The sequence below is a fragment of the Pelodiscus sinensis genome, chromosome 3, assembly GCF_049634645.1.
Source record: "Pelodiscus sinensis isolate JC-2024 chromosome 3, ASM4963464v1, whole genome shotgun sequence".
In the NCBI taxonomy this organism is placed as follows: domain Eukaryota; kingdom Metazoa; phylum Chordata; order Testudines; family Trionychidae; genus Pelodiscus; species Pelodiscus sinensis.
Window position 1 is genome coordinate 29,209,648 of NC_134713.1, and position 11,781 is coordinate 29,221,428.

Sequence of the window (11,781 nt, forward strand, 5' to 3'; positions counted from 1 at the left end):
TGTGAAATTTAATAAATAAAGAAAATAGGTAATAAAAAATGAATCTTGTGATTCCAAAGTGACTCTACACTGGTTTCAGACCACTAGCCATTACTTACAGCCTACAGTCCTTGGATAGTCTACAAATATATTAACTTCTTTGGACACTATCTTCTGGTGTTATTATTAACCCACCTGGTTGCTTGTCTTTTGATCTCTGAACCATGTCATTTAAATGCCATCAAGAAAGCTTCTTATGACTGAACTGTTCTTTTAATTTAGATGTTTATGCACAATAGTGTGAAAATATGTATCAAAGAGCAGTGTGAAGCAGTCTGGAAAATTATCTCTCAGAATGAGAAATGCTTGCTTTTTTTATGTCTCTTTGGAAATTAAACACATTTCTTTCCACAGAACTTTTGTATTAAAAATATGTGGAACTTATGCATGGTGCTGTTTTGTCATATCTGCAGGTGAATGAAACTTTCTGGTGTGGTAAGAGAGAAATTTCTTTTGGGTAAAGGTTGTGAAATCATAATGTTTTAGAATTAAATTGGGCATAGACATCAAATTTGCAAGTAAGGAGAAAGATTTCAAAATGTACGAGAGACTTTTTTTTCTCTTAGTGTGGTTCTTGAACATTGTTTTGCTTGTAAAATTTGCCTGATTAAGTCAAACCCCAAAAGTGAAAAAAAAATCTACATTTTGGGTTTTTTTTTTCATCAGGTGATTTTCTTTTCACAGATGCCCTAGCATTCTCTCCAAAAACAGAATTTCACTCCCTCGGAGGTATAATGAAGTCATAATTTTTAAGTGAAAGAACAAAAAAACCGAGAAGACTGCAGTAAATAACAGCAGGTGCTTTTATTTAACTGTGTATTATGAAACAAGGCAAACATGCCTCTTTATTTAGGTAACATAGAATGATTTTCAATACACGTTACGAAACAGCCAGTTTTCAGACTGAAGCTACACTTATAGGGCATGTCTATACTATAAAGAAGATTGACCCTCCAGAAGTCAATCTTCTAGTGTTCAATTTAGCAGGTATAGAGTAGACCCCCAAATTGAATGCCGAGGGCAACCCCTGCTGACTTCCTGTACTTCTCCTCCTGAGAGGAGTAAGGGAAGCTGATGGGAATGTTTGCTCCTGTCGGCCTTCTGCAGTGTAGATGTTGCAGTGGCTTGGCTTAAGGTAGGCCGAATCTAGCTATGCAAAATGCATTTTGCGTGACTGGATGGAGTACTTTAAGTAAACTTGCCTGGTCTAGTATACACTGAAGCATAGAATTACAGAAATATTAAGGCTTGAATGGAACTGGGGAATCATTTAGTCCAGCCCTCTGAACTGAGGCAAGACCAAGTATATTTAGATCATCTCTGACAGGTGTTGTATTTTCAAATAAGAACATATTCAGAGCAAAAATCTGTTTATTGAAATCAGTTGTGTTTTATGATTGAGAGCAGAATATCTCCCTCAGTCTAAATATAATATCATACCTAATTATTATATTTGCAGTTATACTGAGATTTTCATTGAAGAAATGCATTTCGTATTATAAGCATAACTGATTGGGGAATGATGTCTTATTTTTTCTGTGAAATATATTGGTGTAAACAATAGGTTTTTTTTTCTTTTTGGGGACAATTTTGTTTTTGTTTTTTAGGAGGCAACTTGAATATTTTGAAGAATGTTTTCTCCAAAACAACCACTGGAAACCTGAAAACTGAAAATGTTTGAGTTTGAGTTTTTTTCCTTTCTTGACAAAAAAAAAAAAAAAAAAAAAGGAAAAATTCAGCAGTATTTTTGCAGAGAAATTTCTGTTTGATTGAAAAAAGCCATTTTCCATCAATAATTACAAAGTATTGTTGAAGTCTTACAACTTCTCTCTTGTTAGGGATTATGCTTAGTTTACAACTGAATAAAATTAAGTACATAGGAGGTTATTTGCCTACAGTTATTACACCAAACCGTGGTAGTCAGGAACAGAGCCCAGAAATACTGATTCTAGGTCCCCAAATGTATCTATGCCAAATTTCGCCTCCAATTCTCTTTACTGAATATCACTCAGTTGACAATTTCACTTTGTTATATGAGGAAAAGAAAGGCGGAGTGCCCTTTCTAGCATGGGAAATGGAAAGCTGGTTATCTTGGTGACAATAAGCAAAATAAGGAATACTGAAGATATAAACATAAGCGACATTGTAGAATATATTAGTATGTAACACTAACTATATTGTGGCCTCACTGAATCCAGCATGACTCAATTGATTTCAGACCGCTTATTTAAACCAGTGTAGGTGAGGGAAAAATCAACTTCATAGCTATATATTTACAAATAGATGTTTTCTTAGGAACAGATTGTTAATTCTTTATTCTCACTAGTGGACAGCATATTTGTGCACACAATCCCACTTTTCATGACTATCTATGTAAGTAACTAATCACTATTAATAGAAATGTAGCCGTGTTAGTCTGGTGTAGCTGAAGCAAAATACAGGACTATGTAGCACTTTAAAGACTAACAAGATGGTTTATTAGATGATGAGCTTTCGTGGGCCAGACCCACTTCCTCAAAGTGGGTCAAAATCTGTCCCTTAGTATTTTTTGTAAGATTGAGCCTTAAGCTGTCTTTAGTTTCATGCCCTATGCCTCTTGGCTTTGTAAACCAGTGAATATGTGTCAGGCCCATTCTGTGTCTGGTGTGAAAGTGAATTTGCTAGTTTTGCAGCAAAATGTAACCAGTTCTCATTCGAGTGACCTCCACCCCCATTAATCAACCTGACTAGAAGTGTGATCTGGACCCATTCGTTTTACAGCTAAAAAACAGAAAGAAAAAAACCAGATTCTTTCTAATCTGACGGCTGCATTCCTTCTGTGTATTACTTGCTCTCAGAGAGAGGCTCACCACACAATCTCCTGTTTGCGCACAGCATGGGTCTCCTCCTCTTTTAAAAGATGTAACAACCACAAAGTTATTACTTCAAAAGAATTACTCTCATTCTCAAAAACAGACATGAGCTCGTGTGTGCACACACACAGACCAACATGCATGTGTGTGCACACTTTGACCAACTGCTCACTTGGTTAATAACTCCAATAACTGAAAATCTTTCCTTGCTTGTAAAATATTTACTGTTCCTTTAAAACTGTGAATAAAAGAGGTCAGTCTGTTTGCCGAACAAGAAGTTAAAAAAATCCTTTTTTATTAGAAAACACTTGAAACTTATCATGTGCAGCAGATGGGAGTAGAAAATGCAGCTTGAAGACAGTTATATAAATATATCCTTGATGTCTGTTTTGCTTTTCAATTTGCAGTGAAAAGTACAAAGGTAGAGTGGAGCGCCAGTCAGGGCTGCACTGTGTCTCTTGATATCCATTCCAGATGTTGGCTAGACTTTGTGGAGCCAGTCTTATGGCACTGGGGCTGGAGCTAGTTGTCTTTTCCTCCAGGTGTGATGCTTCATGCTGATCCCCCCACATGCTAGCCTGTCTTATCCAAACACACTAAGCTCTGTGACACGCATCCACCACCTTTTTGACCAAAATTCACCTCCCCCTCAACCCAAAGGCTCTCAGCCTGATGGGTCCTGCAGACAAGTCCACTTGTCCCTGCCTATCACTCTGTCACTTCAAAAGCAAGCCCCCTGAAAACAAATTGAGTCCTGACGTTGTTCTGAAATAATGTTAGTAGTCAGTTAGTAGTTCCTTTGAATATTCCTCTTTGTGTTTTCAGAGTGTCTGGAGGAACTATTTGACATTGAATACATCTGCCAAGCCTCTAATGGTAGTTCTGTTTGTGCATGCTTGTAAAGGATTTTACACCATAATATTTTAACTCCCTGATTAAACATTGCTAAGCACAGAAGTGTATCATAAATCTTGCAGGCGCCAACTCCATTTATCTGAATGTTAGTTACTGTCTATGGTGGGTAAACAAATTACAGCACAGTTTATGACGATACATGGGGCCACAGTGTTGCTCTATTAATATCTTGTACCCCCTGGAAATATATTGTTGGCTCACAGTTTGCATTTTTCTCTCCTAAACAATTAAATACAAATTGCGAGTGGAGGGTGGGAGAGTGAGGGTGAAAGAAAGCATCAGGCACTTTCAAGGGGAAATTTGCTGAAAATAACAATAATGAGCTACTAGATCAAGTTACTACTATCTGGAGTTTGAGGTCAGTACATATTGAGCTAGTTGCACAACATTAAAGGATAAACTTTTTCTACTTAGGAATGTATTAGGGCTGTTAAAGCTTCCAACAAAACAGCCAGCAAGCAGTTGGGTTGAACAGGGTAAAAACAAGAGAGCTTAGGGAGATTGGCATCTATCTCTCTTTCCCTCATCAGTGCACAGAGCATTTGCAAAAATCATTCCCATTAATACAGTGGGTCCTATGTACACATAATGATGGTGGGCAAGCACTGAAGAAGTTGGAATGTTTCTTAGGCTATCTATAAAAACAACTACTCTTATTTTTGTCAGTTTGCTTAGCCTATGTAAACAGCCCCAGTTTTTTTGGATTTACTGCGGGCAATGGAAGTTTGCATTTCACAAAAATGTCTGAGATGGAAGAATAAATGACTGATTTAGGTAGGAAATTATACCTATAGAAAATTCTACTGTTGGACTCTCAGCAGGATGAAATTAGCACTGTTACAGATGAGTTCCAGTTATTTTTTCAATAGAGGACTAGCAACAAAGGAGGAACTACTCACTAGTTTTAAGAAGATTCAGAAACTATTAAGAATAATTATGCTTAAAAAAACTGGAGCAAGATCAAATAATGAAATCAAGCACATAGAATTAACAAATGTCTGAGCGATTCCTATTTAATTTTAATCATACTAGAATGGTTACTGTTTGGCCTGATACATGGAGTAGTAGCTAACTGATCAACTGCAGCTGGAGCTATACCAGCTGGACATTATTTACTGTGGTACAATTAATGCTTTAATCTTACAGCTTGGTGGTTAAAAACTTTAACCCATCATCCCCCTACACACAAAGACATTCTTGCTCTTGTAATTCCAAGCAAATGTCTGCAAAGGAGCTGGTACTGAAAACTTGACACTGTCAATTTTGACATCCTGCACAGTGGGTTTAGGCTCCATTAGCTAGGCTGCCTTGCTTCCAGGGGAGGGGGAAGGAGGGGGCATTTTTTATAGACTGGAAAGAAGTTCATTACTTTCATATGTTCTGATGTTCATAGCCCAGCTCCAATGGCTAGAAGCACAAACACCATTTTTCACAGAGGCAATTTGCTAATATAATTTGTAAATATAGAAATCCAACTATTTTGAAATATTTTTGCATATTGTCAATCATAGATCCTCACATAGGCTTTTATAGCAACTAGTGAGACTGTGTCTGGGCTAATAAAATTAGATCAGTGGAATTTTACCAAAGAAATTGAGTTTTGCAGGAAAAAGAAAATTCTGAGATTCTAATTCAACACTAGAGTCCTTAGACTTATGTCAGGGTGAATTTAGCTCTGAGTTTGACACATTTGTGTCACTTTTCAAATATGTCCTTTAAATATCCTTTTTGAGGGCTAGATCTAGCTCAGCACTTTGGGGTTGACCTAGCAGAGCATTTCACCACGTGTTTAATGTTAAGCACAGAAATGGTCTCAGTTCAACTAAAGTATGCAAGTGGACTGATCAGGTTTTGAAATGTGGCAGCAATCTATGCCCTGACTCTGAACCATGCAGCAAGATAGCCAGGATAACTACCTGAAAAACTGGTACCTTCTTATGTAGTTTAACACTATGGTCATTCCATAAGCATTTGGTTAATCTTTCAAAGGCAATACTAGCTTTGGCTGGTTCAGCAATTACATCATCATCAATGTTTATGCTTGAGGACAGGATGCTTATAAGGTAGCAGAACTTGTTGCCATCCTGAAGGACAGTATCAGCAGCAGTGATCACTAGCATGCTGGGCTCTTTCTGAATAGACTCAGACAAAACCTCTGTCTTCTTGAGGCTAATAGTGAGTCTAAAACAGTGAGCAAAAGTATCATGATGATCAAAAAGCTTCTGTGCATATAAGACTGAATGAGCCACCAATGCACACTTGTGAGCAAACAGGGAGTCACAGATAGTTGTAGTGAATCACTTTGGTACAAGCCTGCTGCCGTCAGTTTGGAACTGAATAGTTATGCCCAGCACACAGTCCTTGAAAGCAACTAACAGCATTATCAAAAAGCAGATGCTGAACAGGAGAGGAGCAAGGATATGTCCTTGCTTTGTACCATTTGATACTTTAAAAGATGCCAATGTCTCTTCATTGTTAAGGATGCAACCCAGCATATCTTCATGAAAGGATCAAACTATATTAATTAATTTTTCAGGACAGTTGATTCACCCAAGTACTTTCCAAAGCCCATTTATGTTGAACACCTTGATCAGATTGATGAAAAGCATGTAGAGATCCTGATGTTATTCTCTATGTTTTTCCTGAATCTGGCTGACTGTGAATATCATGTTGGCAGTACCTCAACTGGCACAAAATGCTCACTGACTTTCAGGAATTATACCATTTGTGAACACATGTAATGACAGCTGATTGTAGATGATGCAAGGCAGGATCTTACCATCAATAGACAGCAGTGAGTTGCCCCAGTGCTTGCCACTGCATGTACCTTTCCTCTTACATACAGGTACAATCAGGGCATCTTTGAAGTCTTGTGGAATTTGCTCTTTCTCCCAAATGGTGATGAATAAATGGGTAATATTGCACATCAGCTGGCCACCACCAGCTTTGTAAATCTCTGATGGGATCGCATCACTGCCAGGTGCCTTTCCAAATTTCATCTGCTTGTCAGCTTTTTGTATCTTGTCAAGAGTTGGCAGTATAACCAGCTGTGAATCATTAGCCCACTGAGGAATCTTTTCAAGAATGCTGCTGTCAGAAGTTGATGTCTGGATTAATACACTGCATAAATGTTCAGCCCAGCAATCAAAGATTTTAGTACTATCTGTTTTCAGAGTGCTGCTATCGGCAGAGTGCGCTGGTGTAGAGGCAGCATCGCACAGCCCATTGGCTGCCTTCATAGAATGCTTCTAAATCATGTCTGTTGGCTGCATCTTGAAGTTTGACTCCTTTACATTTGCACCAGTCCTCTTTCATTTGCCGTAATTTGACTTGTTTCCTTGATGTTCCTTGAGATTGTTTCCTTGATGATGATCCAGTCCTCAACAGTGACTGGCTGCTCTGACCCGTTATCACTGGTGGCTGAGGATGTGTCAAGACTAAGATATTCTTCATATCTTGGGCATTACAAGTTTATCTACATCCAACCCTTTCCACTATGCAACAGAATGATGTTTTGGTGGGCAGAGGCTCAAGGAGATGACACTGAGTATCATGGAATGGTCAGATCAGGAGTAAGTGCCATGCATTACAGGAATCAAAGATGTCTCTTTGTTTTGTAATGACATAGTCAATTTTATGCCAATGCTTAGACCAAGGATGCTTCCAAGTTGCTTTATAGTTGTTCACCTGTTGGAAGAAAGTGTTTATAATTGCAAACTCATGTAGTGCACTAGTTTGAAGAAGAATGCCACTTGAGTTCTTATTTCCAAATACCATGATGTTCAAGCACTTTCTGTAATGTGGTGGAATCTTTACCAACACTAGCATTAAAATTGTCAAGTATATATCACTTGGAATTAAAAGTTATTGAAGAGATCACTGAATTCAAGCTCTCGCTTTTCATTGTCTGCAACAGGCAATGTGGGTGCACATACACTAACAGTCACAAGGCGAGGACTGATGACATGTGGCTGGGATTCAAGCTGAGGAGCTAGTCACATCCTGATGGTAAAGCCAACTCCTGCTTGTCTTGGGTGGCCCTCAGGATGGCTCACACAACTTCCATGAACTGGCTAGTGTCAGAGATGTGTGTTTAAGACTGGGACATTGGGACAAATCTGTTTGCCAGAGGCTGGGAATGGGTGACAAGTGTAAGGGGACTGTTACCCCTTACTAAAACTCTGTGGGAGTTTTTTGGTTTGCCAGCTCCCAGCTTCAGAAGGGGAAGGGTTCATGAGACTGACAGACCCCAGAGACAATGGAAAGCAGTCAACACTCCAGCTCAGCCTGACTGACAGGTTGTAAGCGGGGATTGTTCTGGCTCTCTCTGAGCAAACAGAGAGCTGAAAGAGTAGTGCAAGCTTTGTGAAGAAGTCCTGCAGCGACAGAACCAGACACAGACAGCCCGAGCAGTGCAAGCTGTGTGCAGAAGAAGTCCTGCAAAAGGAACAGAGTTGAGACACTGCTAAGAGGAATGCAAGCTGTGCTGAGGGGCAGTTTTTGCAGCAGCAGAGCCAGGCATACACAGCTCAAGGAGTGCAGACCCTGTGTTGAGCAGCAGACTGGCAGTGCTCAGAGAGCCAAAAGGAACAGAGAAGCAACACAAGGAGCTGGAACTGGCCACGCAGCACAGCCTGCAGCTGGATGTGGTGAGCACCTGGGACCAGCAAAGTGTGGGGAAAGGCTCTGGACTGGGAGAGGGGTCTGGCCACTTCGAGCTTGAGACTGTGTGGTCACTACCAGAGCAAGCGTGTCCAGCCTGTAGCCCCCCCTGCAGCATATCCAGGGCCTCTAAGAAAGAGACTGTGGACTGTCCTTAGACTCTGCAGACTGCTGTTTTGATGTCCCTATGCTACAGAGCAGGGCTGTGTGTTCTCATTTAACCATTCTCATTTTTTTCTTATTCTTTTCTCTTTAATCAGTTGATGTTTAATAAATTGTATTTGCTTTGAACCTTATGAAGTGATCACTGGGCCAAGAAGGCCTGCAGTGTAAAGAGAGCACCTCGGAGTGGGGACACCCTAACTCCTGCCCCTAGTGACTACAAGGTCAGGGATTAAGCCCCAGGAAACCTGGGCCCAGCCTTGTTGGGGTTTCCAGGGCTCTGCTACTCAGGAGAGTGGAGGGGGAGCCCTCAGAATCAGGGAGCCGTGGGGTAAAGGAAGTGGGAGCGGGGACTCAGATCCTTTCGCTGGTTCATTTCACCGGGGTGGTATAGAAGCCAGGAAAGTTTCCCACAATAGCGGGATCATTCCCCCGCTTACACAAGGGATGGATCACCTGATGTTTACCTGTTCTGTTCATTCCCTCTTGGGGATCTGGCATTGGCCGTGATTGGAAGAGAGGATATTGGGCTAAATGGACTTTTGGTCTGACCCAGGATGGCTATTCTTACATTCTGATTAATGTTGCAGTGTGCAAGTTCTCTACTGATAAGCGCTGACCTGCATTCACAGTGATCATCACTGGCAAGAAGTACACTTACATTTCAGGATGCAAAGTGTAGTTTCGGATTAGTCATTAATTTTCTCTTGTGACTGTAAAATTGGATAGCCTATTGTTCACAGTTAAACAGGAATAAGTTAAACTCAGCGGCTGTGTCTAGACTGGCCAGTTTTTCTGGAAAATCAGATGCTTTTCCGGAAAAACTTGCCAGCTGTCTACACTGGCCACTTAATTTCTGCAAAAGCACTGACTTTTTACTGTAAAAAATCAGTGCTTCTTGTGGAAATACTATTCTGCTCCCGTTCAGGCAAAAGTCCCTTTTGCGCAAAGCTTTTGTGCGAAAGGGCCAGTGTAGACAGCTGAGATTTGTTTTCCGCAAAAAAGCCCCAATTCCGAAAATGGCGATTGGGGCTTTTTTGCGGAAAAGCGTGTCTAGATTGGCATGGTTGCTTTTCTGCAAAAAGTGCTTTTGCGGAAAAGCGTCCGTGCCAATCTAGAATAGTGATAGAAATGTAGCCGTGTTAGTCTGGTGTAGCTAAAACAAAATACAGGACTATGTAGCACTTTAAAGACTAACAAGATGGTTTATTAGATGATGAGCTTTCGTGGGCCAAACCCACTTCCTCAGGGACTATTTTCTTCCACTATTTGATCTGAGGAAGTGGGTCTGGCCCACGAAAGCTCATCATCTAATAAACCATCTTGTTAGTCTTTAAAGTGCTACATAGTCCTGTATTTTGTTCGTGCCAATCTAGACACTCTGTTCTGAAAATGCTTTTAACGGAAAACTTTTCTGTTAAAAGCATTTCTGGAAAATCATGCCAATCTAGACGCAGCCAGCCAGAATAAGCTGTGTTTAGTGATTGTTTTCTCTCCCTCTTTTCTTTTGAAAGCAATGCTGTCCCTATATGCGGCTTTGTCACCTGGGCAAGATACGAGGGCTGCTGTTGTTCCAGTTCAGCAGACAGGCAGCCATCATTCTTGGGCTGCCAATATATAGGTTTGTGGCTAGATGCTTCCAGTGGATTCCTGCACTTGCATCCAACGTCACTTGTCCATCACTCTAGGATTTTCATCAACAAGGGGTAAATCTTTAGCATCAAGATAAATCCATTCCTGTGAAGGTGTGTGAGTTCCAACCCCACTCTCTCATCTGATGCTGACCATTGTACAGAGGCACAGGAATTGTGATGTAGGCACTAGGGAGAGTGAGCACAGGTTTGAGATCAGAATTTTCCTTTTCCTAAGTACTCTGTCTATGACACCTTAGTCTGTAGTATTCGGTGCAACCCCTCGAGATCACTCTGTGTAGGGCTTCTTCAGTTTGCCACTCTGAGGGTGCCCAGTGAGAGGAATATCATAGCATCAGTGCAACCAGAGCTGAGTGAATGGAGGATTTTTCAGTTTGTTGTCAATTTCAAAAAAGTTAAAAAAATGTTTCAAAAGGTTAGACCAAAAGCAATATTTTTTGTAATTTTTTCACAAATAAAATAGTACAAATATGCATGTTGGATGGAATTCTGTTTGACACTATAGTAATATCACATTATGGTTTTGCATTTTTAGTAATGAAATTAAAGGAAATTTTGAAACAAGTCATTTTGAACTGAAAAATGAAAAGCATTCTGTTTCCAAAAAAAATAAAAAATGTTTTGATTTTTTTCCCCAAAATGACTTATAATGAATGACTTGAGTTCACAAAATATTTCATCATCACCAAATCTGCATTTTTATCACTGAAAAAAGATTTTTGTTAGAAAAAAATTAATCTAGTTCTATACATAACATGAAAGATATATTCACATAGAAAATAAACCCTTTCATTGCCCTTTTCTTCTCATAACCTTCAAGCGACAGTCATGAGTTTTTAGGGGAAGTGAAAATGAGACAAGGGAGATGGCTTGAGGAACACACATTTATTTTGAGGTTTCTCCAGGCATAAAGCCTGAAAAAACATGGAAGCTCCTAAGAGGGAAGGAGATGAATAGCTTGGGTTCTGAACTGCAGAAGCGAACACTTACAACTGTGCAGTGAAGAATCACAAGGTAATTTAGACCAAAATATGTTCATTGAAAACTTTTGATGAAGAATTACTATTGGCAAATAAATGTGTGGAAACTGTGGTCTTCAATGGACAGTTTGTGAAATCTTCCAACCAGTTTAAAATAATAAACAAACAAAAAGGTAAATTGAGTAGATGAATTGTTTATTAAGAACACTTTTCAAATTTTAGATCTTATTGTGTGCTGCAATGGATTTCTTTCACAAGTTCACACTTTTCCTGCATCTTTACTTGCACTACCATATTTTCAGACATTTGCCTGTCACAGCTAAGTATTGAAAATATGCACATTCACTTTCAGTTATTTACTTTGGGAACATAAGCAGTTGAGGTCAAGCTGTGTACTTGTTCCTCCATGCAATATTTATGTGGATTGCATGTGGATCTGCCTTGACTATCTGTAAGTTCTCTTAGACTATCAGCCTATTCGGGGGAGACATGGACAGACCACACAGTGCTGACTGGAGA

The 11,781-nt window shown here is 39.8% G+C and overlaps 1 long non-coding RNA gene across 2 annotated transcripts in view; it reads left to right on the forward strand.

Moving 5' to 3' along the window:
• Positions 1-7,354, forward strand: part of LOC142827778 (uncharacterized) — a 167,378-nt gene extending 160,024 nt beyond the window's left edge. For both annotated transcript variants that reach the window (XR_012902530.1, XR_012902529.1), the window contains exons 3-4: positions 724-837; positions 1,647-7,354. This is a non-coding gene — a long non-coding RNA (uncharacterized LOC142827778). The remainder of the gene's footprint in view (positions 1-723; positions 838-1,646) is intronic.
• The last annotated feature ends 4,427 nt before the right edge of the window (positions 7,355-11,781 follow it).